Source organism: Piliocolobus tephrosceles, chromosome 15 (genome assembly GCF_002776525.5).
Source record: "Piliocolobus tephrosceles isolate RC106 chromosome 15, ASM277652v3, whole genome shotgun sequence".
Classification (NCBI taxonomy): domain Eukaryota; kingdom Metazoa; phylum Chordata; class Mammalia; order Primates; family Cercopithecidae; genus Piliocolobus; species Piliocolobus tephrosceles.
This window is the reverse complement of record NC_045448.1, coordinates 46334312-46361323: the sequence shown is the minus strand read 5'-3', so window position 1 is coordinate 46361323 and position 27012 is coordinate 46334312. Positions and strand designations below refer to the sequence as shown.

Sequence of the window (27012 nt, the reverse complement as noted above, 5' to 3'; positions counted from 1 at the left end):
TGTGAGGAGAGAAGATGGGAGACAGGAGAAGGCCAATATACCTGATGCAAAAGGGAGTGAGGAGGCCAGAGAATTGGGCCGCAGTGAATGGTGAAGCAAGACAGGAATGTTTTGCTCAAAGAGCCTGGAATGCTAGGAAAAAGAATTTGAAATGCATGCTAACAGCAATAAGCATCCTGCCTGCATGAGCACAACCCATTTGTAAGATCTCTTTCCTAGGGGCCAGCAGGCTGGGTGGGGGAAAGGTCTGGAGGTGGGAAGGAAGGCTCATTGCTTATAACACCTGGACCCACAGAGCCCACGTGGTTCTGTGTGGCAAGCAAGAGCCATAGGGGCATGCCAGTCTCTAAAAGTGCAGCTGCCTTGGGGCCTGTTTTACACTTTGGGGTTCTAGGTAAGAATTCCCTGTCACCATGCCTGGAACCTGCAAGCCTGATCCCGTAGAAGAACCCAGACTGCACTGTGGTCTCCACCCTGGGCTCCCCGCAACAGCCATTCTGGGATGGAGGGTGAAGGGTCTTGCAAATAAGGCCCATTCCTCTGCACACAGAAAGCAGGGGGGCCTGCTGGTGTCAAGATGTGAACTCTGGTCATTGCCAGGGATCCAGGCCTGAGTGCAAAGGTGGGGCAGGAAGCACTTTAGGACCTGCCTGCATTGTACCCATGACCCCGTTTCTGCTTACAGCTGGGACTTCTTGAGAGAAAAGAGCATATAAAATGTGCTGCTCTAAGCAAATGCTTATGAACTACAGAAAGAACAGTGAGCCCAACCAAGCTGACCCCCTGGGACCAGGGTTCCCCAACCCCGACCCTGGCCACTGTGTGTGGTCAAGGCCCAGCTCTGGCTATGCGTGATGGAGCAGTGAGACAAATACTGGGTAGGGACTCAGGGCCTGAGTTTGTAGCACTGGTTGCAGCCTTGTCCTGGTAAAGTCACCTTGCTGGTCTGTGACCTTATCTGGTGAATCAGAATGACACGCTCCTGCTTGTAGGCTTATGTGAAGGACTGATGATGTGTGTAAAGTAGAAGGTCTTTAACATTGTCACACTCACTTTATTCATGAAGGAACCAAGTTCAAGGGAAGTGGGCGAACTGTCTGCCTACTTGCAAATGTCCGAGTCCTTGAGAAGCTGACAGCTGGGGCCTCACTGAGTCACATGCCCCTCTATTTCCTCTATTTTGTAGTATCCAGTGCTGCCAACCCCCATGGCACACACGATCAGCACAATGGTGATACTAATTGGAAAAGGAACAACAATGATGCTTCTTTATGTGTGGGAAGCACCTCGCAGTTCACGGTCCACGCTCAGCACTGTGAATTCCATTAAACAGTTCCATTGCACAGCACTGTGAGTTAGAACAAGCACACGTGGCAACTACCCTTACAGAAATAAGTCAATGGAAGCCAGAAGAAGTTAGGTGATTACAGGTGGTGAAGCCTTGGTGGATCTGCCCTGCAAGCCAGCATCCTTGTCCCTGTGTGCCACGCTCCTCTGCCCTCCTGTCTTCACATTGGTTGACTTCCTCTAATGCCAGCCACCAAGCCCAACTTCATAACATACCCCAAATGCCAACCCCTAAGCACTCTTTTTAAAGCCTTTGTTATGTCCGAGGAAGGACTTCTTCTAATTTTGCATACATTGAATGGATTCAGAAGATTCCAAGCCAGCTTGAACCTTGCCCCTTTTCTGACTCAGGCTGCAAGGCTCCGCCTTTCCTTCTGCCCGGAGTTGCCTCAGGCAGGGCAAAGAAGGAGGAAGGCCTCACTGCTCCCCAGCTCCTGCTCTTCTTTGCCTGCCCCTGCACTGGCCCCAGATACTTACCCTCCCTTTGCTTTCTACCCTTCCTTCTCCCCAGGGGAAATGTGGGCCAGGGTGGCCGCCACAGCCAAGCATGGTCTGCAGGCAGCACGCAGCAGCTGCCCTTGGCTATGACTGGGGGAGGCCCTGGCCAAAATGCTTCCTCCTGCTGTCTTGCCACTGAGGCCTGAAGCCTGCCCTTGGTCACTTCCTCCAATTACCCCTCTGTATTTCTTGAAAACTCTAACTGTCCATATAAAACCAAGTCCAGGAAGAGTTAGGGACTTATGTTCCTTTCCTTAATGACAGAAAAAGTCAGAGTGGGTCCGAAGACTTCCGGGAGCCAGGAGGGCCATTGCCAGGACTTTCTATTTCTCTGGGGGTCTTCAGTTCCATTATAAAGAAAAGAGTTCATACCTCTGGGACTAAACTTGCCTGGCACTGGGCTCTCAGTGACAAGCAGTTCATGAGTGGGGTTTCAGTGGATGGGATGGCTCAGGGAAGCCCAGGGCCATGACGGCTCAGGGGTGGGGGGAGGGGCAAGATGCAGTGGAGGTGGAAGGTGGTAGGAAGAGAATGAGTTAGTCTTTCCCTAAGAGATTCCTTCATGGTTTTCTTACCAGCACTGCTACCCCAGGACCTCTGAATTTCCACTCCTTATTCCTGCCCCAGGAGTCTCCTGGCTGTATGTTTTGAGTGCTGCCTCTTTGCTAGGGGCCTGTAGACATTCCTGGGGAGGAAGATTGGGAATAATGGTTTCCCAGCCTTGCTTACTTTGTGGTCCTGCTGGCAGGGCAGAACTGGGCAGGCTGTCTATTCTCCTGAGGGTTCCCATGGTGCTCAGTGTTCAGGACATGGTCAGGCAGGTAGCAAGTACTCATCAAACTTGCTGGAGACTGACAGCTTTGCAAAGAGGGAGGGACAACTGCCCAGATATTAGTCCCTGTGTACTCGGTCCTCAAATGCAAGGCCAGGGCACTTTTGAGGAATGGGACATTTTTTAAAGAGGGAGGTCATTTTTTTAATAGAGGGGGAAACCCAGCAAAATTTCTTTCCCAATATATGAGCCAATGTGACTAGCCTATACTCATTTATCTATTTACAGTTTCATTCAATTTTTCTTCAATAGGTAATACATTCATGTGTTCAAAAAACCAAAAAGCATGAAAGGGCATGCAGTAAAAATTCTCCCTCCTGTATCCATTCCCTGACACCCTTTTCTCTCTCTACAGGCGATTTCTTTTTATTCATGCCCTGTGTATTCTCTTGATCATACTTTATATATAAATAAGAAAATATGATTATATATTCATTTCCCCTCATTTAACAAAATGAGAGCTTACTGTACACGTTCTTTGGGACTTTATCTTTTTCACTTAATATATATTGAAGCTCTTTCTGTCTTGGCACTTCAAGAGCCTTCTAATTCTTTATTGTGGCCATATAATACTCCACTGTATTTATTGGGGGACATTTAGGATGCTTCTAGCATATGCTATCAAACAGCGCTGCTGTTAATAACCGTCTACATAGGACATTTCACATATGTGTGAAGGTAACTGTACACATTTCCTAGAAAAGAAATTTCTGAATCAGGTACTACAAGAATGTAAATTTTGACGGATGTCGCCAAACTGCCCTTCTTGGAGGCAGAACAATTTATACTTCCATCAGCAACATATGACAGTGCCTGCTTCCCACATCCTTGCCAACATGGTATATTATCAAGTTTTGGTAGTTTGATAGGTGAAAACAGTACCTCATAATATTATTAAGTTTCTCTGTAAGTTTGAGCATATTTTCATATATTCAAAAGAGATCTGTATTTTTTTCCCATAAATTGTTGCCCATTTTTCTTTCGTGGCGTTTGTTTTTTATCGATTTTTAGGAGCTCTTTCTATATTAGGAAACAAACTTCAAGCATGAAAGGGCAAACAGTAAGATAAGAATTGCAAACACTTATCCCAGTTTTTTGTCTGACTTTTGGCATTGCTTATGGTGGTTTTTTCATGCCAATATTATTCATTTTTATGTAATTGAATTGATGTTTTATAACATGAGTTTGGATTTTATGTCTTAATTTGAAAGGCTTTACCCATTTCAAAGTTACAAAAGTATTCTCCCAAGGTTTCTCCTAGTACTTTTATGTTTTCATTTGATAAATGTAAGTCTTTGATATATTTGGGACTTGCTCTGATAAAAGATGTGTGATATATATCCAACTTCACTTGTTTTCAGAAACTTAGTAAGTTGTCCCAATACCATATGTAGAATAGGTCACTCTTCCTCACTGATTGAAATACCACCTTTATCAAATACTAGCACTAAATCCTCTCATGCACTTGGATTTTTCCTGTACCTTTTATTCTACAATGTCACTCTATACCACACTCTTTTAATTATTGTAGGTTTATAATGCCTTTTAACACTCAGTAGTACCAGTCTACATATTATTATTTTTCAAAACTTCCTGGCCATTCCTGTTTATTTTTCCATATGAACTTTAGAATCATTTATCTAGTTAAAGAACAATCCTGGTGATGTCTTTATTGTGAATATGTTTAAAGTTATAAATTAACTTAGGGAGAGTTGATATTTTTATGATGTTGAGTCTTCCATTCTTATCCAATAATACTTTGTGTCTTTCCATTTTCATGTCATCTGTGTCCCTTAGAAGCATTTTAAAATTCTCTCATATAGATCTTGTAAATTTCTTATGACATTTTCTGGCAGATTGCTGGTTGTCCCAATATCTATTCTCACTTTCTTCCTTTGTAAGAGAACATTTACTTTCTATTTTTTAAGCCAGGCACATAGCTACGTAGCCATGAACTAGAATTAAAAGCTGCGCTTGGAGCTGGATGTAGTTATGTGACGAGGTTCTAGGCAATCAGATGTGTGGAAGTCTCCTTAAAAGGAAGAGCCTTACTCTTCTTTTTCTTTCCTCCTTCTATATATTCTCTCTCTCTCTCTCTATATATATATATGTGTGTGTGTATATATATACATATATATGTTTATACATATATACATATGTATTTTCACGTGTGTGTGTATATATATGTTTATACATATATACATATGTATATACACATACACATATATACACACACATATACACACACACACATACATATATGTTCTTCTATATATTCTGTATATTGCATGAATGAGGATATAATGCCTAAAGTAGTAGCAGCTACCTACAACCATAAAGACAAGGACTAAGTCCTAGCAATGGTCACTGGACCAGCAGCCTTCAGAAAACCTTCATATGAAAAAGAAATAAACTTGTATTTTATTTAGAGCACAGTTATTTTGGGTTTATATGTTAATTGTAATGGAATCCACTTCAAAATAATACAGGCTATTATTTTATATTTTAAATTCCTCTGGTAAATGGGGGCTTTCTTCTGTTATGTCTTCTATCTGGTCGCACACGTATAGGCTAGGTATTGATTTTTGTTTATCATTCTGTGCCCTGCCATTATACTGAACCCTCAGTTTTTGTAACAGTTTTCCAGTTGATTCTCCTGGATTTTTTAAATTGTCTGCTATTAATGATTAATTTACCTCTTCCTTTTTAGTACTTATACTTCTAATTCATTTCTTCCGTCTGATTGTGTTGACTGGAACCTCAAGAAAAATGCTAAGTAATAATCATGATAGCATCTTTGGTGGTCCCTGATTTTAGGAGGGCCACTTCTAGCATTTCCCCCTCAGCCTGAATGCCTTTGTGATAGCCCTTGTTGCCTGATACCTGGATGGATGGCTACTTTACTCTCCACTTGAATGAAGACTTATGAGAACTTCCATGAACTCCACTTCCTCCCTCAGTGCCAAGAGCCAACTGGGATGTGGGCTATAGGAAGGTGATAAGAATGAGGCTCTTCAGCTTCCCTCGAGTCCGGTGTGTCTTAACCTTGCCATGCTGTGACCAGATTGACATGTGGGGCTGGATAATTCTTTGCTGTGGGGGGCTGTCCTGTGCACTGCAGGATGTTTACTAGCACCCTGGTCTCTATGCATTAGATGCTATGAGACACTATGCATCTATGCATTAAATGCACTAGATGCTATTAGTACGCCTCCTCTCCAGTCGTGACAACCAACTGTGTCTCCAGACATTGCTTAATGTCCCTTGCAGGCCCTCTGGTTGACGACCACTGCTCTAATCTGAGTCTTAAGCAGTGATCAGGGCTCTAACATGGCCTGGCCTGGAGCCAGACAGAGATTTGGAAACCATGCCCTGGTTACAAGGAAAGTGTGCATTCGCCTGGCACATCCTCTGCCATTTTATTCCTGGGAGACGGGAATCCTGACTCTACCAAGCCTGCTAACATTTGGCATCCTCAACCCACATTTTTAAATGTATGAGGAAACTGAGGCTCAGAAAAGATAACTTGTCTGAGGTCACATGGCTGGTAAGATGCAGCGTGGGCTGACCCTACATAACTGCCTGTGACCACCTATTAGATAAAATGAGAGAGGTATGGGTTGGAAATCTCTATTTGATGCTTGGACTAAAATTCCTCTGGGCTGGGAAAAGAAGTCTTTGTGGTGAGGAGAACATGGAGCCCAATGGATCACAGACACTACCAGGCACAGACCCACTTCGAAGCACGGTGACACAATGAAGGCTCTTCTGGAAGTACTCCTCCAGAAAAGTACTCCTCCAGAAAATCACAACATGACAAGAAAGGAAATTCCCTAAACAATGTACTTTAAAAATATTCTATAAAACCTATCTGAGCAGGAAAACAATAAGACTTAGCAGTTATAGTGTCAGGGGAGAAACAAAAAGTTTGACTTCTAAGACCAACTATACAAACTAATTTATTAGGGGAGGAAAATGGAAAGGCATCAGTGAGTACAAACAGATCCCTGATATGATTTTGCTGCAAGGTAGTGAAGAAATGGTCTAAGACTGAGGGAGAACTGGTATGCAAGGAAGGTCTTGTATCAAGATATCTGCTGGAGAAGGGATGAGACCAGTGGTGGGTCAAATTCTACCTCTACTTCTAATGTGACAAGAAACTGACTTTTTTTTTGAGACAGGGTCTCACTCTGTCATCCAGATTAGAGTGCAGTGGCGCTATCTTGGTGCAACCTCTGCCTCCCAGGATCAAGCGATTCTCCTGCCTCAGCCTCCCAAGTAGCTGGTATTACAGGCATGCACCACAACTGTCCAGATAATTTTTTTTTTTTTTTTTTTTTGTAATTTTAGTAGAGACAGGGTTTCACCATGTTGGTCAGGCTGGTCTCGAACTCTTGACCTCAAATGATCCACCTGCCTTGGTCTCCTGAAGTGCTGGGATTACAGGTGTGAGCCACCGCGCCCAGCAAAGAAACTGATGGTTCAGGTCTCTAGCAATGTGTCTAGAATAATCTGAAACACATATTTTGGCTTCTAAGAATTGCCTCCCAGGTTGGCTATGCATTTATGTAATTCTGTGTATAATAATTTATGTATAAGAAGTTGTGCCTACATGTGATCTGAGATGCTGAGTGGGTGCCCAATGTTTCTCTTCCCGATGTCAGACCGGAAGTGAGGCAGCTGTGAATCTGAATCCCAACTCTGCCACTTACCAGCTGGATAAGGTTGGGCTGGTCCAACATATCTGGAAGACTTAGTTTTCTTATCTGTTAAATGAGGATAGTATTGCCACGAGGGAATGATGTAACCTCTGCGAAAGCTCTAGCACAGTGCCAGATCCACGATATCCCAGAAATTCTGCCTCCTCCAGGGGTCTAACACTCATTTATTAAAATACACATCCCATGCCAGTGCAAGTCACTAAATCCATAAAAATCCTTTTATTTTTGAAAAGTACTTAAGGTCTCTTATGTGTATAAGGCACTGAGATAGATGCTGTGGATGAAACATATGAAGTATATACAACTGTAACACAGGGGAAAGGGACAAACGATGTGGAACAGAGATGAGACTGACTGAGACTTTTAGCATAGCCCAGTGAGAAAGTCAGGATTCCTTTCCCAGGGACTGGGGAATGACACTGTGTATGGAAACGTTCCTCGGGAAGAAAGCAAAGACAATGGGGCTCACAGGTCGGGGTGAGGCTGTGTAGATGTTGATCAACAGGATTCACGCAACAGCTTCCAGACACTTATACTTCTCAGGACTGGCCACCACTGTGTGCTATCACATACAGAATCCCTTTCCTTCCCACAACAGCCCTGGGCAGTTGGTATCATCATGGGTTTGCAGATAAAGAACCTGAGGTGGGGTGGGGGTGAGTAAACAAGGCTAGGGAGGTGACTGGGACCTGAACTGTAGATGTTTAGTGGAATCCTGTTTTCTTTACCCTGCACCTCAGCTATCTCATCTGAATTTATCCTTTCCCATTTGGAAAATTGTATTTTTCTATATTGATGGTAGATTCCCTAAGAATAACAGCCAGAAAACTCTCCTTCTGTAAACCATACAGCATCTAGCAAAGAGTTAGCATGTGTGAGGCCCTTAACATATCAGAAAGAATGGGAAACAATTCTTTTATGCTTGACCTGAAAATTCACCATAGAAGAGCCCTGTAATGCTCCTTTATTCTTCGCTCATTTTCCAATGCCCTCACTTCCCTGGCATGCAAATTCCACAAAGCTCAGGCCTGAGTGCTGCAGAAATAACAGCAAATTCCTCCAGTTACTTGAAGATAAGAGATTAGAAAAATTACTTCGTGTCCTAGAGCAGGCCCTCGAGGGAGATTATGAAGAAATCCTGCTTGTTTTGGGACAAATAGTGAAGACTCGTGAATGACTGTGGTCAATCAGACGGGAATATTGGCTCTTCTGGCAGATGTTACCAGGCACCTTCATAAATTTAGTAATACACTTGAGAGAAAGATGTTTTTTCCAGCTTAACATTGTGGCAAAGGTTGGTGAATGGCAGGCACCCTCTTCCTGACATTCTCTGCACAGGCACCTCCCATCACTCTCAGGAAGCAAGTCCCTCAAAGACTACCAGCCAGAGGCCAAACACAAAGGCAAACAAGGTGCGTTTATTGCCCCTCCATCAAAAAAAAAAAAAAAAAAAAAAAGCATAATTTGTTTCTGAGGCCAAGGTAAATGATTTTCAAGTTCTCCATTGCAGTGCTGATAACTGAGAGTCAACGATAATATTTCATTCTGGGTCAATCTCCAGGGAAATTCTTCTCCAAGTCTTTGCATAGAAAAATTCAATCATTTAGAAGCAAAACAATTAACTACTTTTCTTCTTCCAAATGCTTTTATATCCCAAGCCCAGTGTGGAATCTTTTCTATCCCTTACTTCATTTAATCCCAGAAGTGTTCTGTGAATCTGGTAAGACTATATTATCCCTACCTGCTAGATGAGGAAAAAGGGTTTGAAGGGTTATTTAACTGGCCCAGGACATACAGGTGGTGAGTGAGCAACAGAGTCCACCCTGCCTGACCCCACTTCCATGCTCTGAATCACTTCACTGTGTTGTTCGAGGAGAAAAAAATATACATTGTGTCCACACGCCCGCCCTTTCATGGGACAGAGAACACAGTTGTAGTTTTTGGGGTGGTGGTTGTTTCTAACTCATGGAAACATGCTTATAAGATGTAACTGATAAGCCAGACAATGCTATTTTGATCAAATAGATGTCCTCTCAACTCGAGAGAGAAGACTTTGAGCCACTACACTGACAGCTGGAAGCCTGAGGTGTCAAACATCATCTCGGTTTGAAGCCAAAATAAATAGCCTGGTACCTGGTTGATCCCGCCAACAGAAAAAACAATAATAAACAGCCTGTGGCTGTACCTGGGCATTAAGCCTTGGAATCACTACAGACTTGCTTATCTGATTGCATGATCATCCAATTACTTTTTTTAACCCATAATAATGAAAGTACATTCTTATCCTTAATATTCATGGATGAAATTCTGATCCCTGCTGAGGGGAAATGCATTGCCTTGTGTTTCCAGCATGTGGGTGAGCTACCCTGATAATCCATCGTGACACTTACACCTAGTTCCCCTATCCCTCTCCAGGTCAATCAACTTGGTCATCAAAACAGCTGTTTGGGCAGAGCCCAGGACAGACTGACCACAAGCAAGTCACTTTTCTGAGCATTACTGTCCTCAAATATGAGATAAGACGGCTGGATAAGTTAATCCCCAAGGGTCCTTCCAGTCTAAGATCCAGGAAGCAAAGGCAGCTGGAGCCCGTGAAAGAACTTGCTTGAACTTACAGTCCTGGCTGTTGCACACCAAATGTTTCCCCTTTCCACTTTGGAGCAAACCTTTGCCAGCAGGCATTTTTACATGAAATGTAAATCAGATGATGCTCCCCTGCTGCTTGCATTCTTCAATGGCACTCCAGAAGCAGGGTTGTCAGCATGGTGTGAGAGGCCCTTTGTGGTCCCCCATGGCCTTCTAGCCTCATCCATCCAGTTTGGATCAGGAGAGTGTATAATGATGGATGAGACTAGAAGGCCAGAGGAACCTTTGGGTGGTCCCTGTCTCCTGTTCCACCATGAGTGTCTTATCCTCCACTCCATGAGGGCAGGGTCTCCAAGTCCCCACAGTGTCTGATGCATCCCAATGTCTCAATACTTACTGGTCAAAATGGATGAAGGAATAAGATCAGAAAAGTGAATTCACAGATCGTGGCCCCAAGCAGCCCGATGATATGAACATGCATTTCCAGATAATGTATGGAATGATTAAAACATTTTTATTGAAAATTATTAAAACTAAGGCCAAAACCATCAGAGGCAGCTGAATCCAACATTCTCTTGCACTCTCCAATCCATTCTCCTTATTATACTCAGGAAGGGAACCAAGCAACACCCTCTTGTTGTGAGGTCTCTGCCTTTATCCCAAAGATGCCTCTCTTGGCCATTTTACCTAAAGCAGCCCCTCACGACCACCCCCAACCCTTCCTTTAATCTCAGTCACAGCACTTTGGTCAGCTCCTCCACAACAATCACCACAATTTGTCATTATTTTGCTTATTTCCTTGAGCATTATTGGTTTCCTCACATGAACTCCAGGAGAACAGAGATGGTGCCTTCGTGTTCACAGATTGGTCCCCAGGGCCCTGCAAAGTACCCAGTATTCAATGTTCACTGAATGTCAGAACAAAATGATGGGCAAGGTCTCTATGAAGTCCATTTTAGCATCCATCTAATTGGCGGCATGATTACAACTACTAATACATTGATTGTCTACTTGGCCCTATTATGTAACAATTCTATAATAGTTACTGAGTTTCTGCTTAGAGTCTGTTTGAAGATATGGAGAGGGAAGAAAGACACAATCCCTGTTTTCAAGGAGATGCCTAGGGTCTAGAGGGAGAGATGGACATGAGGCCAGAGTACTAGGATGGCAAGTTCTAAAACCAGAGGGAGAAACAGGACATCATCATTGCCTTAGAAGGCAAGGATTGCTGGTCTCACCTCTTTTGGGCCCAGAGATTTGCAGCTCCAAGTCCAGCCAGCACTCTGTCGTCACAGAAAGGGCACTCCAGCTAAAGGACCAAGAGTAACCTTTCTAGGGGCGTTCCTGGAGCCTGGTGGAAGTGGACCATAGAACCCAATGCAAGGTCCAGAATTCCCGGACAGGAAGGCCAGAAAACCGCACTTCAAGCTCCTTTGTCAGGACCAGAAGCTGCCAAAACTAGTAGGCGTATGTCTTCCATGTCCAGCCACGTAAAGAGCCACGTGCTAGGAGATTGGTTAGCCCCTTGTAGGTCACCCCAGCCCAGAAAAAGAGCTGAGGAAACGCAAATGTAGCTCCACACAATTTGACAGGGATGTAGGGAAGGCACGTCTTCCTGCAAAGTAGGGGTCACCCAAGTTACTTGGAGGATATCAGAGGCCTCATTCAAGGTTAGAAGGCTGAAAATGGACTGACCTCTGAAGTGACAGAAAACAGATTTTATTATTCTTAAAAAAGAAGTCTAACATTTGTATTTGTTTAATTTGGCCATGGAAGGTATTTGCTTTAAGACCATGCGGTGCTTTCCAACGGCTAAGAAATGTGTCTGTGCGCGCACGTGTGTGCATATGCATACATGCCAATAAGAAAGGGTACAGGGCTGCGCTTATGCCCTGTTACCGGCCTAGACCTGTGGTCTGATGGACAATGAGGCTGCACGGGCTCAGGCGAATGAGGTAGGTTAAGAAGAGTCCTCCTCTTCATTGGGGAGGACATAATCTGGTAGAGTTTACAAATCAAAGGTGATTAGAGATAAAGACAGCCTCCATTTCTCCACGTGATAGACATCTACTGAGCACTTATGACATGCCAGGAAGGCCCAGGGTTTGGAGGGAGGCAGGAGGACAGCAGCAGTTCAGCTCATGCATGAGCTTGTGCATGCTGAACATTATTGTTCCTTGGAGGGACCTCACTGGACACGCTGGCTAGGTGTCATATGTGAAGGTTTGGGCTGGAGGAAAAGAATGAATGTGGGTGAGATTTTTCGAGAAGAGGATCACATATAGTATGAAAAGAGAAGAGGACTAGAAATGATCTGTGAGCAAGCACAACACCTGATGGCTGGGACTTGGGACACAGCAACCACACAGGACTTTGGTGTTCGAGAAACCCAAAGAGCGAGAGAATCTCAAACAAAGAGTGTAGTCAGGCCATGAAGGGCTCTGAACTTGGGTGGTTCAGAGGTCTTTTTATCCAGCTGAGGCCCAGGCAGATAAAGTCACTTGCCCTTACTTCTATTTATTTATTTTTTCTTTTTATGCTTTGAGACTCTGATTTAGAAATAATAAATAATAATAATAATAATAATTTGTTATATCTTTTGAGAAAAGACTTTCCAGACTAATAGAGGAATTGTGTATCAGGGTCTGCCCAGTGAATAGCTTTAGTAAAGAAAGGAACTGTAAACCTCAAACCTGCCAATGGGAGAGAAGGAGAGTTCCAGAATTCCACTTGGAGAAAAAAAGAAAAGCAAGCAATAACTCTTGGAGTGACACTGGGAGACATGCCCTTTTTCTTTTTCTTTTTTTTTTTCAAGACGGAGTCTCTCTCTGTCGCCCAGGCTGGTGTGCAGTGGCCAGATCTCAGCTCACTGCAAGCTCTGCCTCCCGGGTTCATGCCATTCTCCTGCCTCAGCCTCCCGAGTAGCTGGGACTACAGGCGCCCACCACCACGCCCGGCTAATTTCATGTATTTTTAGTAGAGACGGGGTTTCACTGTGTTAGCCAGGATGGTCTCGATATCCTGACCTCCTGATCTGCCCGCCTCGGCCTCCCAAAGTGCTGGGATTGCAGGCGAGAGCCACCGCACCCGGCCGACATGCCCTTTTTCAAGGCAGTAGAGTCACCATGTGAGAAGAACCCCATTCAGAGAAAACCCGAAAAAAACCCACCAGATTCCGTGTTCCATAAGCCTTCCAGTCTTCCAAGCGAGAAGGACCCAGCAGCTTCTCCTTTGCCCACCCCTGGCTGTCCCTGAGGAGCAGGTTAGTTGGGGCAATGGTGACCCTGCCCAAATCAACTCAGTGTTCCTGGGCGATCTCTTTCCTTTCCACTCCACCAGGCCCATCAGAAGGGACGCCTATACTTTGGACATTTCTTTACTTCCTTCTTTTTAAAAATCACCCTTCCCTAAACTATGATCCCTTCTGAACTACTCGCAAATCTGCTCCGTGTCATTGAGCTAAGATGGACCCTTATGGCTTGAAATGTAACTTCCCCCAGGGAATTTGCAGAGATGGATCAGAAGATCCAGGAGAGTCAGCAGAGGTGACGAGGCACGGGGCACAGCTTCAAGACCACTTCTCAAATCCTGGCAGGAAGAGTCTAGATTTCCGGCCTTACCCCTGCCTCTGAGTCCATCCCCAGCCAACTGCTTCCTTTTACCTCCTTGAACCTGAAGACTCTACTTGGAGCAAGATTTGAATTTTCCTGAAGCCATTCAGCTAAAATTCAGAGTGCTGTTCAATCCCTGACTTTGCTGGCAGTCATCAGCTGGATTGTACTCACACTAGAGCAGGTTGTTTGGCCATAGATGTGGATAAAATATTAGTAAGTTATATTCAAGGAAGAGAGGTACTTAAAAAGGATAACCTATCTCTGCTTTGGGAAAAAGTGACCCCCAGTTTTTAAGCAAAGTCTCTCAATTACGATTCAGGTATGGAAGCATCCTGATGGCACAAGGGTGCACACACATAGTATAGCAGACCCTCACGTTTACCATTTGTAGTTTTACTCTTCTCAAGCTACTGTAAGGGTCTAAAACAAGCAGCACTTTCTACCTGTGTAAAGGACATATCTTAACGTGTTTTCTAATGAAGCTACGTGTGGGTAGGTTAGCTGGCCAGCAAATGAGCCAGACCAAATGGAAGCAGAGCAATGAGGTCTGTGGAAGGAATATTTCTCAGCCAGAAAGCAAGTGCTTTGACCAAACTGAAGAAAGGAATGTGGAATTTGTTGGTGGTTCAGATCTATGACAAACAAATCCTTTAAGCAGTCGATTCTGAAATAAAGAAATCATGACTTAAAAATTTATTTTAGCAAGTGCTATGACAAAAATGGAAACTTCAGTGAAAACTAAAAAGATAATTAACATGTGTTGTGGGAATGTACCCAGACAACATGTAACTCTCAACGTTTCTATGTATCAATGTCATGTTATATTAATCATACTATATACTTTATTACATATAACAAAGTATACATATAATGTATAACAAAGTATGTACGATAAAGTATCTAGTATGATTAATATATGTAATGGTATATTTATATATGCATGTTTATGTTTTATATGGTATAATATATACATATGGTATAAATATGACATAAAATCAATAAAAGTTTAATTATAAATAACTTATTAGATTATACTTTGTGTTGTCTCTTTCCAATTTTGTAATTACTTTTACCAACCCAATGGTTTATGCTAATAAAAATGAAAACAACCACAAAAACAATTATACCTGAAACCTTAAGAATATACAAGAGCAAAATCTGTCATCTTATCAGGCTAAAAAAAGAAAATCACACAAAAAAATCGCTATTTTCAAGTGCTAATAGTCCCTAAGGGAGGTAAATTACACAAATACTAATTTCCTAATCTGTTGATGACTGTCAAACAGCTTTTATTGCCAGAGATTAGCTGTTAAGATATACACCCACAACCATACCCGCTCTTTTTTGAAAACATAAGTGTTCTGATTTAATGGAAAACCACTGCAGGGCATAAATATAAACTATAAAACAATTAAAATAATAAATCCAAATGGCAGCATTTCCCAGAGAGTCTTACATCAAACTCAGCAGCTTCCAATCTGCAAAGCTCTGCCCTGAGCCCTATAAGTTTGCTAGGGCAAGGAGCAGGCACAAGCAGCTTCCTGTGGGCAGCCTTCAGCCAGCAAGAACACGAGGCTGCCTAGAGTGCCTGGTGGAAGAATGAGACAGTCAGCCCAGGGCTTAGGAGGTTCCAGGGCAGAGGCTACCCACAGGCTCCTTGTCAGCTTGTTCGCTTTCACAGAAAAAAACCCATACACTCATGCATTCAAATATTCATGGAGTGACTACCACATGACACGCACTGTTCTTGGCACTATGGAAACATGTTCCCTATCCTCTTGGTGCTTATATCCCAGAGTGGAAAGAGACAATGAACAGATATAAAAATTTAAAAAATAACGTTGAAGAGTAAAAGTGTTGTGAACGTACATGCTGAGATCAACTCTGGTCCATGCCCTTGTTTCTTTTCCACTCATCAACAGCTATGTACCGAGCACCTGCCTTGGGCCCCTGCCTTCCTTGGATGGGAGGTATCATTCTGAGACTTGGCTTCTGCCATCCTCATGTGAAACAAGGAGAAAACCATGAAGACCCTGTGCTCACTGATGGTGCTGGTGAGCCTTTACTATGTGCCTCATGTGGAGGGGTTCCTTGAATTCTCCCCAACCTCTGAAATAGGTACTATCATCACTCCCATTTTAAAGATGACAAATCTGAGACCTAGAGAGGGTGCACGCCTTGCCCAGGGGCCCACAGCTAGTATGGGGGTGGGAAACTAAGATTTGAAACTCACAGAGCAAACCCTTAACCATCCAGTTTCTAGGCTGGACAGTGGAGGAGAAGGTCCTGAGAAGCCCTGAGCTCCTCCAAGAAGGACCCACATCTGCTATGCTGTCCATATTTTCCTCAAGTCCATAGCACCTGCTCCAGAGTCAGGTGCCCAGGAGCAGGGCCAGAAATACTGACTGCCTGGTCACTCTCTGGTGGTCTCTCCCCAGGATCACCAACATTTTCAGTGCAGAAGGTCTTTAGGTGTGTGGTTATCCAGCCCTGACTTCTCAATGATGACACTTCATTGGCTTATCAATCTTATTTTTAATGGTCAACCACATATTTGGGGCCATTGGAAAAGGGATTAAAAAATCGAAGACATAAAGATTAGAGAACATTTACCAAAACAGGGAGCTCCCATGATGCTACTTAAGGATTAGTAAGGTAGAGACGCCTGAGCCTGAGCAGGAGAACATAACGTCTCCCAGGCTAAGTTTGAAGATTACTCTGATTTAGTATTAATAATGTGTGAATACAATGTCTTAGTCTCACTTAGGTTCAGGTTCATTTGAAAGGCTTACTGTGATGCCTAAATGAGGTAATATGGAAAGAGTTTACGCCAGTTCCTGGCACACAGTGGGTGCTTAACAAATATTAGTTCCAATTGCCCTTCATGAGCAGTTTCCAAACTTAACCATTTAAACCATGAGTTCATTACCCCTTTCTCACATACTAAAAAAACCACAGTCACGTAAACAGATTCGAATATCTGCTCTTTTTTTTTGTTGTTGACTGACGACATTACAAGTGATGCTGGAAGGGAACACCACAATGGCCAATGACAACACCAACTAGAGGGGGAACCAGGTGAGGAATAGAAAGAGGATATCATTGGAATAATTCGTCCAGAAACTGCAACCTGGTGGGTGTACCTGCTTGCTTTCATTTTATCTTTACTGCCCACTGTAGCTGACTTTGTCTGCCACAAAGGGCGTACCTCAGTGTGTGAACTGGGAAGCACATGGAACACCAAGGCTTGGCCTTCCTGATATTCCCGTGACTTTTGAGGCAGTGGCATGAAGGCAAACCGGCTGTGAACTGACCTGCTGTGGTTTCCCATGGCCGTGTCTGAGAAGCACAGCTGTGTTCCAGCCTCCTTAGTTCCTGTCCGTTTTCCCATTGATTTTCCAGTTTGCCTACTGTATCTGTGAGCTATCTCATGTTTTTCCAGTAAATTCTTTATCCATGCAAGTTAGACAGAGCTGTGCATGCTACTGAGAACTCTGACCAAACTCCCAAGTTCCAGGACAGTCTAACCTTTGATCCTCAATGGTAAAAGGCTGCCCACAATGACAGCCACTCACTGTCAAAGGTTTACCAACTCAAAACTATCTCAAGATCCAAGTCAGTGTGGAGAGGCCCTGCTGGCCATCATACATTCCCCACAGGTGCACAGCACTGATTGATAGCAGAGACCAATACTGTGAAAAGCAGTCAAGTGCAATATGACCAGCATTACAAATGCAGTAGGATTCTATGCCCTAAGAGAAGGTCAGGGCAAAAATTAGCTACTGGATGAATACTGCCATGACTGTGAACATCTAGACGCGGAGAGGTTAGGATCAGATGCTGGTTTACGGCATGCTCTCTCTTTTATATATATAAAAAAGTCTATATAGCTGTTTCTACTGCAGCTTCAAAATAAAAGAAAACATCAAGTATATTACTAAAACCTGGGGAACTTACTGTGCGGAACACTGTATTTAAAAGATCCTAAGAATACAGGATTTTAGTGATGTGAAGAAAATATCAATGATAAATTGCTTAAGGGCAAGGGTCAACAATTTTGAATTGAACAATCCTGGAAGCTAAACACAGAATGGACACTGAAGCATCTAGAATTCCCCTAGAGCTAACCGGGAAGGCCCAGATCTGTAGGCTTTCTGGCTCTCAAGCTCTCCTTTTTCTGCATTTGCCCCTGAACTCCTGGGCCAAGGGTCTGGAGGCTTAAAATAGCACTCACTGACTCTAGATTTTTAAGCTCAACAACACTCATATTTCAAAGTTGCTCACCTAGGACAAGTCTGTTAATGTTGGGTCTTAAGAAAACCGTAAACCGCTGAGGTGTGTCTTTGCTGTCTGTAGCCTTTCCTCATCTCACCCTTGCCCTGCCTCCAGCACCTTCTGGCTCCATGCTCTTTGTAGCCCTCACCCATCAGCTCCCAGTAAAGGCTGTGACGGCAGCATTCACCCTCCCATGGGACTGCTCAAGGGAAGGGAGGAGGAAATTCACAGTTGTCAAGTCCTTACCATAGACCTAGTTCTGTGTTAGGTCCTATGGGGAGACACAAGAAAGCAAAAGAAAAAACAAAATTACCACCAGGAAAAGCCTTTTAATCTGATATTCAAATGGCAAATACATATTTAATTACGAGTAAATATCAAATAAAAGGTATGCCTATTAAGTGTTCACTTTCAGGCTTTTGCATAAACTGTTTCCTCTGTCTGTAACAGCGTCGCCCAATGCCTTCTCTGGCCAACTCCCATCACTTTCTGTAAGAAGCATTCATGGACTCCCCCATGGGAGTCCATGTGGGGGTTCAGTGCCCATCCTAAGGGGTCCAAGGCACTATACCTTTTCTGGTATAGTATATATTACAAGAAAATGTGAATGCCCCCAGCAGGCAGCAAGGTCTACAAAGAGGGAACAAAGGAACTGAGTCTGGTTTACCACTGTATTCCCCCCAGCACGCTGCACAGTGCCTGAGATGTAATAGGCCCTTAGTAAATATCTGATGGCTAAGAATGAACAGAGGGGTTAAGAAGAGACCCAGACAGATCTCTGTGGGTTGAACGGAATCTGCTTCTAAGACAACATGCACTTTGGAGTATTTACCAAAGAAACATCCATTAAGTACTTTTCTTCTGGAAACAGCATTACCTGTGCCAGAGCTTGGATGCCAGGCTGGTAAAACAACACTGCCTGAGCCCGTTTGGCAAGAACCGACCTGTTGGGGTATTAGCGCTCTGGCTCGGCGGTCCAAGCCTGCTGCTTACATCTGCCATGCTGTTGGAGCAGATTAACTTGTCTTAAATCATTTTTAATCATTTTAAACAGGTACTTCACTCAGACAGAATGAAGACACGTACAACTGGATTTTGATTCACACTCTATTTTGCTCTGGCAGTAATCATGTATGCAATGGACTTTGATTTTTATGCTTATTTAATTCTAATGTGAATTAAGAATGACTCATTGTCACAGGCAGAACATTGATTTTTCTCAGAATTCTCTCTTGTGTACCTGCTAAGTGTCTGTATACTGTGAAGGTATATTTATGTCTGTATTTATTGGCATGCATGAATTTAAGAGAAGAAAATTATTCAAAGACACTGAAAAGTCGGTTGTATTTGGCTTGATGAAGTCAATGACTCGTTCATTTCTCTCCTGATGATGTATGGTTAACCATGTCCAGGAAACCGATCATCCTCCCCCAGCCCCTTCTTAAGGCCTTCACGTAACAGCCACCTCTCGTACAACATACCGACTTGAGAAAATATTTCTCTTTTTCAGATAAAATGACTCCCACAAATTCAAACTTTTATTTTAAATCCAGTCATTGTTACCTAAAATGTCCCCCGAAAGTCACTGTTATTGGCTGGGTACAAAGGAGTTTCTAGAGAGGTACAGTATATCAGCAACCAAACAGTCCTCCTGTCAACCACGTACCGGGGATGATGCCTATTTTCCCTTCCTATCGGTTTGTATCACTGAGCTCTACAGACTGGATGGACTATAGTACTGACCATCAATTCATTTTCCCAAATGCTCTTTCCAAAGACTTTTCTACTAATATTTAGAGAAGTGTAAGTCAATTAGATTCCAATTTTCTAAAGCTTACACGCAGACATATAACTAAGCACGGCAGTAAAGAAGAACTTGAGAAATGGCTACAGGGAGAAAGTACTGGGCAATCAGTGGCTGAACTAGGCAAGACACCATTGCAAATAACTACCAAAGTCTCTTTATTTGTGCCACTTTGGGATAGGCCAAGTGAGACATCCCCTTTTCCAGCTAAGACTTAACTGTGTCTAAAAAGTTCCTTTCAAGACTTACCATATTCATTGATTAAGTGGAGGTTGCTAGTGGAGAAATATTTTTAGTTGTTTTGGGGCATGTGATATTTTATAACTGTACAGCAACATCATCCTTATCATTCCCCACAGTGACTAAGGATCTCTGCTGGATTTATTAGGAGATCAGAGAGATAGAAGACTGGGAATGAGCCCAGTCTTCAAAGAGTTCTATGTATGTCACACATAGAGAACAAAGAGTTCTATGTATGTCACACATAGATCGATGAGTGAAGTGTTGGGTACAAAGAACATGATCCTTTTCCTCTGCCCACAAGTGTGAATGTAAATGCAGAGCCATGGATTATATGGTCATTTTTAAGATAAGCAGGGGTCTCTAATTGGGGAATGAACACACAGTGATAGGGCAGTATCAAGGAAACCAATGAAGTGAGGTTTCACAGAGGAGGTGATTCTTATTTATATCAGTATCAGTGGATAAAATTGAACCATTCATTAAGAGAAAATTATCTATAGATTGCCATCTATTCATATTCCTGATTACATCTCAGAAGGCAGCAACACCATTAAAATTAGAAATAAGAATAGTGTCAGCCACCCAACACTAGTATCTCTATTTTTGTTTGAGATGCAGTCTCGCTCCGTTGCCCAGGCTGCAGTGCAGTGGTGCGATCTCGGTTCACTGCAACCTATGCCTCCTGGGTTCAAGTGATTCTCCTGCCTCAGTCTCCCAAGTATCTGGGATTACAGGCATGCACCACCACACCTGGCTAATTCTTGTATCTTTAGTAGAGACAGGGATTCACCCTGTGGGCCAGGCTGGTCTCGAACTCCTGACCTCCAGTGATCCACCCGCCTCGGCCTCCCAAAGTGCTGAGATTACAGGTGTGAGCCACGACACCCGGCCCATATCTCTTTATTAAAAAGTAAACATTTTAAAATCACTTTTCAACCCAGGATGGTTTGGTGAAATTGTCTGACACCTGCCAACTGCTGGCACTCAGCACTGCCTTGAGTTAGCAACCCTGTCGATCAGTGCATGGCTCATAAACATTTGCTTGTTCATTCATTGTAGGCAACTTTATTTCTTTGATTTGGAAAGGTACAAATCCTTACCACCAAACATCTGAGAGAGCTGAAGAAGAAATAGATACAACATAAAAATTGGCAGGGCATGGTGGCTCACGCCTATAATCCCAGAACTTTGGGAGGCTGAGGCAGGTGGGTCATTTGAGGTCAGGAGTTTGAGACCAGCCTGGTCAACATGGCAAAACCCTATCTCTACTAAAAATACAAAAATTAGTTGGGCACGGTGGTGCATGCCTGTAGTCCTGGTTATCCGGGAGGCTGGGGCATGAGAATTGCTTGAACCTGGGAAGCGGAGGTTGCAGTGAGCTCAGATCATGCCACTGCACTTCAGCCTGGGCAACAGAGCGAGACTCTGTCTTCAAAAAGAAATAAATAAACAAACCCATAAAGTTTGCTTTTGGTCTATGTGATCTTAAGGATTCTAAGAGTAAACAGGACAAATCATCCCTCCCCTCAATAAAAGTAATCCCTTGCGTTTGACTTCCCCCAAATGATCCTCATTTCAGCCTCACTACTTGTCAGCTACTGCTCCACAATTGCAGGGAATAGTTTAAGACATTAAAGCATGTGCTTTGCTTATCTCTTTACTCTGAGTTTCCTTTAAGCTGTGTGTAGACAGAAAAAAAAAAAAAATGCAAGTGTTTTCCTTTGTAAAGCTTTTCCTTTCCTTGTATTTGCACATTTTTTTTTTTTTTTGCTAGTGAACTTAAGTCAGCTTTCCTCTTAAAGTTTAAACATACATTTCAGAGACAGGTTTCAGAAATGATGGCCCCTAGGCAGTAATATTGCCACGATGACCAATGTCAAGGTGATCTGGTAAAGCTTTCTAGGATCTTTCAACAGATTTTACCAGGGAGGAAAGAACTCAGTATTACATAAAAAATAATTTGATTTCACCAGGACTCTCCTGATTATAACGGTGACTAGTGCTTGTTGGTGTACTGCTAAAAACAAAAACAAAAACAAAAACCCAGACTGTTGTGCCAGAAAAAGCCAGGTTTCAACACTGTGCCCCCACTTCCTGGCCATTGGACTTTTTGCTTCATGTTAAAACTTGAAGCCTCAGTTTCTTTGCCCGTAAAATGGGGACAATGCTATCTACCTCTTGCAGCTATCTTCCCGATGGTTAAATGAAAGAATGTACAGAAAACACTTACTGTTAGGCCCAATTTAACCCCTCAAATATAATTATTATTCTTTATAAAAGTGATGAACTTCATCTATCAACCCAAACCTGGGTAAGGTCAGAGGGATGTAACCTCGCCCAGTGAGGACTATTTACGTATTTCATCACTAAGGTCAGTTTTAAAGAGACCTATAAGTGGGCTGGGTGCAGTGACTCATGCCTGTAACCCCAGCACTTCAGGAGGCCAAGGTGGGTGGATCACTTGAGGTCAGGAGTTTGAGACCAGCTGGCCAACATGGCGAAACTCTGTCTCTACTAAAAATACAAAAATTAGCTGGGCATAGTGGCATGCACCTGAATCCCGGCTTCTCAGGAGGCTGAGGCAGGAGAATCACTTGAACCCAGGAGGCAGAGGTTGCAGTGAGCCAAGATCACGCCACTTTACTCCACCCTGGATGACACAGCAAGACTCCATCTCAAAAAAACAAAAACAAACAAACAAACACAAAACACAAATAAAGATACCTAAATACAAAACTTACCTGTTGGCAGAATGGTGGCTACCTCGCCAGGCAGTGGGGAGCACTGACTGAAGGTGCCTAAGGAAGTCTGCCTAGTGCTGGGAATATGTTGTATCTTCACTTGGGTTACATAAGGGTGTATTCATGTAAAAATTCATTAATATCTAAGAACTGTGTACTCGACTGTAGGCCTATTATATCTCAATAGGAAAAAAGAAAGGAGGGAAGGAGGGAAAAAGGGTGAAAAGAGAAGAATACTGGTGAATGTAAAAGATTTCCCTTGGTCTGATTTACTCCTTTTAAGTTCCCTGCAAACCCAGCTTAGGAGAAGTCATCTCAATGAGTGAGCTGACTGGCAAGAAAGAACAGTGCTGTCTTTTCTCCATGGTCAGATCTTGACTCCTGTCCACAGGCATTCATGAGCACCAGTTTAGTACATGTTTAGGTGTACGAGGCCCTGAGGGTATGCATTTAGGGCTAGCACACCTGTCTGTTGTCAGACTAAATGTGCTCACTGACATGTGCTGAAAGCCTAGCGTTTATGATCTTTGCATTGAATGTGGTGAGCCTGACCATCAACCCAGAATTCCCATCCACCAATTGGTCAATATATTTTAGCCATCTTTTACAAGCCCAGCACCATGCCAGGTCCTGTAAATTCCCTATGGGCACCTCTATAATATCTCAGAGTCCACCGTGTGATACCGTACAGACTGGGCAGGGAGTTGCAGGTACCTGTATGTCAAAGACAGGCAGTGACTGTGCCAGGCACCCTGGTGTCAGAGAGAACAGAACCAGGGGACATCTCTCAGTGTGCAGGGTGGGGCCCACCTCAGATCATGGGGACTGATCTCATGCCATAAAACATTCAAGGCAGTCTGTCCCCAAGAGGCCATGAACAATGCAATGACTACTTTACAATGGGTGCACCAAGGTAGAAATGAAAATTGTCTGCCTGTGTATTCTTAAGCTTATTAACCCCAAGAATACCAAAGCATTATTGGCATACAATCCCGATGAAAGTTGCTGAAAGGGTGGGTGAAGATACTCTGGTTAGATGGCGTTGTGATGGTAAAGTGACATTTTAAAAAGTTTGGTTTGTTTGAAACACAGTTTATCTCAAAAGAAAGGGTTTTAATTTGGGAATGAGTCTAAGTAGTTCAAAAGGCTCCTATGCTTTCTTAGACAATAAATTTTACAGCTTTGACTGAGTTGGGTTTTAAAAAATCATCTTCCTGATCATGTAGGTCAAATGCCACAGATTCATGGTGAACAAACTAACAGTTGCAAGTGGTGGAAAACTGATATTAATACATCAGTAAGAAGACAGGATTCTATTCAGACTATTCTAGTTTTTACAGTATGGATAGATTAAATATATTTCTTGACTTAATATTGACAGGAAAAGTAAACAACTCTCTGGTTTTTGAAACATGGGTGGCATCCTTTGAAAGAAAGTCCAGTACAATCTGAGAAGTTACAAAAACGTGTTGAGTAGAGAAAAGAAGTGAAATGACAAATAGAAGTCTCTCCCGTATGCCTTCTCCTATCTTCAGAAGAGTTCAAAAAGCCTACACCATCTCCATTGGATTTCTCCAGGGTCTGAGAAACCTGCAAATCTGGCTGTACTCTACCTAAACACCACGGCAAATCTGTATACACCTTACTAGCCAAAACAAGAGACCTGTCAGCTCACAGCTACCCCAAAGCTTCAGAGTCACATAAGCAGAGAACTTTGCATCTAGAGCAGGTTTTCCAGCCTGGGCACTACTGAAGTATTAGGCTGGATAATTCTTTGTTGTGAGGACCGTCCTGTGCATTGCAGAATGTTTAGCAGTATCCTCGGCCTCTACCCACTAGAGGCCAACAGCACTTTCCTGGCCCCCATCCCCAAGTTTCAGCAACCAAAAATGTCTCTAGACATCGCCAAATCTCCCCTGGAGATAAAATGACCACTAGTGGTTGAGAACCATTATGCTAGAGGAACATCAAGAACCACTTTTCATTGGGGAGGTGAAGAGACTATGGCCGATGAGTGTCTGAACATGAGGTCAGTGCGTTTCCTCCTAACAATGCTACTGCTTAAGAACCAAATTCTATTTTTTATCTGAGCTTCATGCTGGGGAGAAGAGTTTTCACGGTCCCAGAATGACAGCATCTTTTGAAACCTTATGAACAAAGGAGCCCCAGGGCTTAACAGACAACGCACAGCATCTCCAAAAGGTGCCCAAGGACCCTCCCAGCTGCAAACTCCCAGGGTACCCGCCAACTAAAAGCCAGCAGAATCCAACAAATTCCAAGGTGACATTTTAAAAGACACATTATCATTACAGACTTCAACAGTTCTATCTAAATTCTAGCAACAGGAATTAAGAATCCTGAAGCCAAAATTAAGATATAAGTAGTGATACTAACACACTGAGTGGAGTGTTCCTCACAAGCTCCATTTTGGTGAGAATCAAATACCCTCTCTCTGCTGCCGGAACAACGCGTGTTTCTCAATCCCCTGGTTGAAAGAGTCTCTTTGCAAATATTTCTTCACTTGCTAAGCAGAGATGGTTTCTGTGAGATAAATCGCTGGAAACAGTGTTCCTCTCCTAGCATGAATGCAAACCATACTGCAAAATGAGGCACTACGCTAAAAACTAAATTTATCCTGTTCAGCCTAGAGAGATTAGAAATTAGGGAAATTTGGAAAACACAAGCCCTTAGGGCCAATAAACCATATTTAGAACCATTTGTATGTATTTTATACACAGGAGTTTTATTTATGATAAGAATTTAAATGTCTCCCCCCACCCACTTTACTTATAAAGATTAAGTGACATCATTTAGCTAGAGTAAAGAATGTCCTAAAAAGAACTAATAGCCCAAGTTGTTTCTAAAGTTTAGGAAAGGAGGAAAAAAAAAGCTCTAACAACCCCCCTCTTTTTTTTTTTCTCTTTCACAAAAATAACAGAAGGAAGGCTGCTACTGTAATCAGCAGTGATTGCAGGCATTTCCTGCATTTTTATATCAAGCTGCTTGTTTTTTTTCCATTACATACCCAGTGAACTTCAGTTAGGTCAAGACTAGAGAAAAACAGGACCAATTATGCCTCCAACCCCACAAATCTGCCTACTTAGCTCTGCTAATTTTATCGTGTTGACTCCATGGTTCCAAAGAGCCAGAGATAGGAAAACTTCCATGGGCCATTTGCTCTCTTCCTCCCGGAGCCGAGTTCGTGCACTTCCCCCTCTATTCCTGACCCATTTAGCCTCCAGCATCCTAAGATGGAACTTTTGCTCCATCTGTTGCAGGCTGAGATTCAGTCAGGTTGTTCGAACGAGACTCCTGGGTGAAGTCTGCTTTCTTGGAGGCTCCCAGACTCCCTGGGGTCATTGCTCTGGGCTTGCTTTCAGACAGGTCAACGCCCAAACTGCCAGATTCCACAGTGACTCCCATCCATCTCTAGGGATCTTCATTCTTATGCCTTATCTTCAAGAAGCGTAAGAAAGTCTTTTTCCTTAGGCCTCATCTGCCATCTCTTTGGCTGTAACTTAAGTCCGTTTCTTTAGGCTCTGTATTCTGTGGTTACAACAGCATGGGGAGCCTCCTTATTGAAGCCAGTTGTTAGGCAGTGATTATCAAATAATAGCCTCATCTCCATTTTTCTCTTTTGTTAGTCCAAGGCTTTCCATGAAGAGTATGTTATGTCTGCATTTTTTGGATAATATTTAACACCTTGCTTCTGATACCAGATCACACTGGTTTTTGCAGCCAATGCAGTGTTTGCACAGCCACCAGTAGCTATTTTCTCTTCCAAACCTTTGGAAAAGCGGTGAAAACCTCCTTTTCCAATTTGAGATCACTGTAGAACAGTGACAAGCTCTTTGGCCAACGTTGTGTAGTTTCTTTCTCCACCATGTCCCACAGCTACCCAAGTGCCAACTCTTTTGAGTGTAGAATTTCAGGTAGGTTTCCTCCTGGTGATGGTTCCCATGCTTGAGTTAAACAATGATGTCATCATTTTAAACAACCTCAAAGGAGTCTCTCCCATTGATCATTCCACAAAACTGTCATCTAAGCTTTTCCTCTAGAGTTACCTGGCTCTGACCATTCATTCTTCAATTATCCATGCTATTTATCAACATTTTTTCTCATTGTTCACATTAATCCCATTGTTTTATGTAATTCAGCATCATGATTTCAGGGACTATTAGAGCTATGGTACATCTTAGAGGTGAACAAATGCCATTTTGAAGTGTTTTACAGGATTGAGGATTAGAAATGTTCTTCTAGTCCTGGAGTTACCTCAGATGACCCAACTCTTCAAATATAGGTGTACTTTCAAGTCAAAACCTGACATCCTCAGCAACAACCCTGCAACCAA

General features: G+C 43.0%; 1 protein-coding gene across 2 annotated transcripts in view; it reads right to left on the bottom strand.

The window, feature by feature from the left end:
• The window catches only part of PRKCE (protein kinase C epsilon), a 526340-nt gene that overhangs the window by 42438 nt on the left and 456890 nt on the right, over positions 1-27012 (bottom strand). The gene's annotated exons all lie outside the window — the stretch shown is intronic.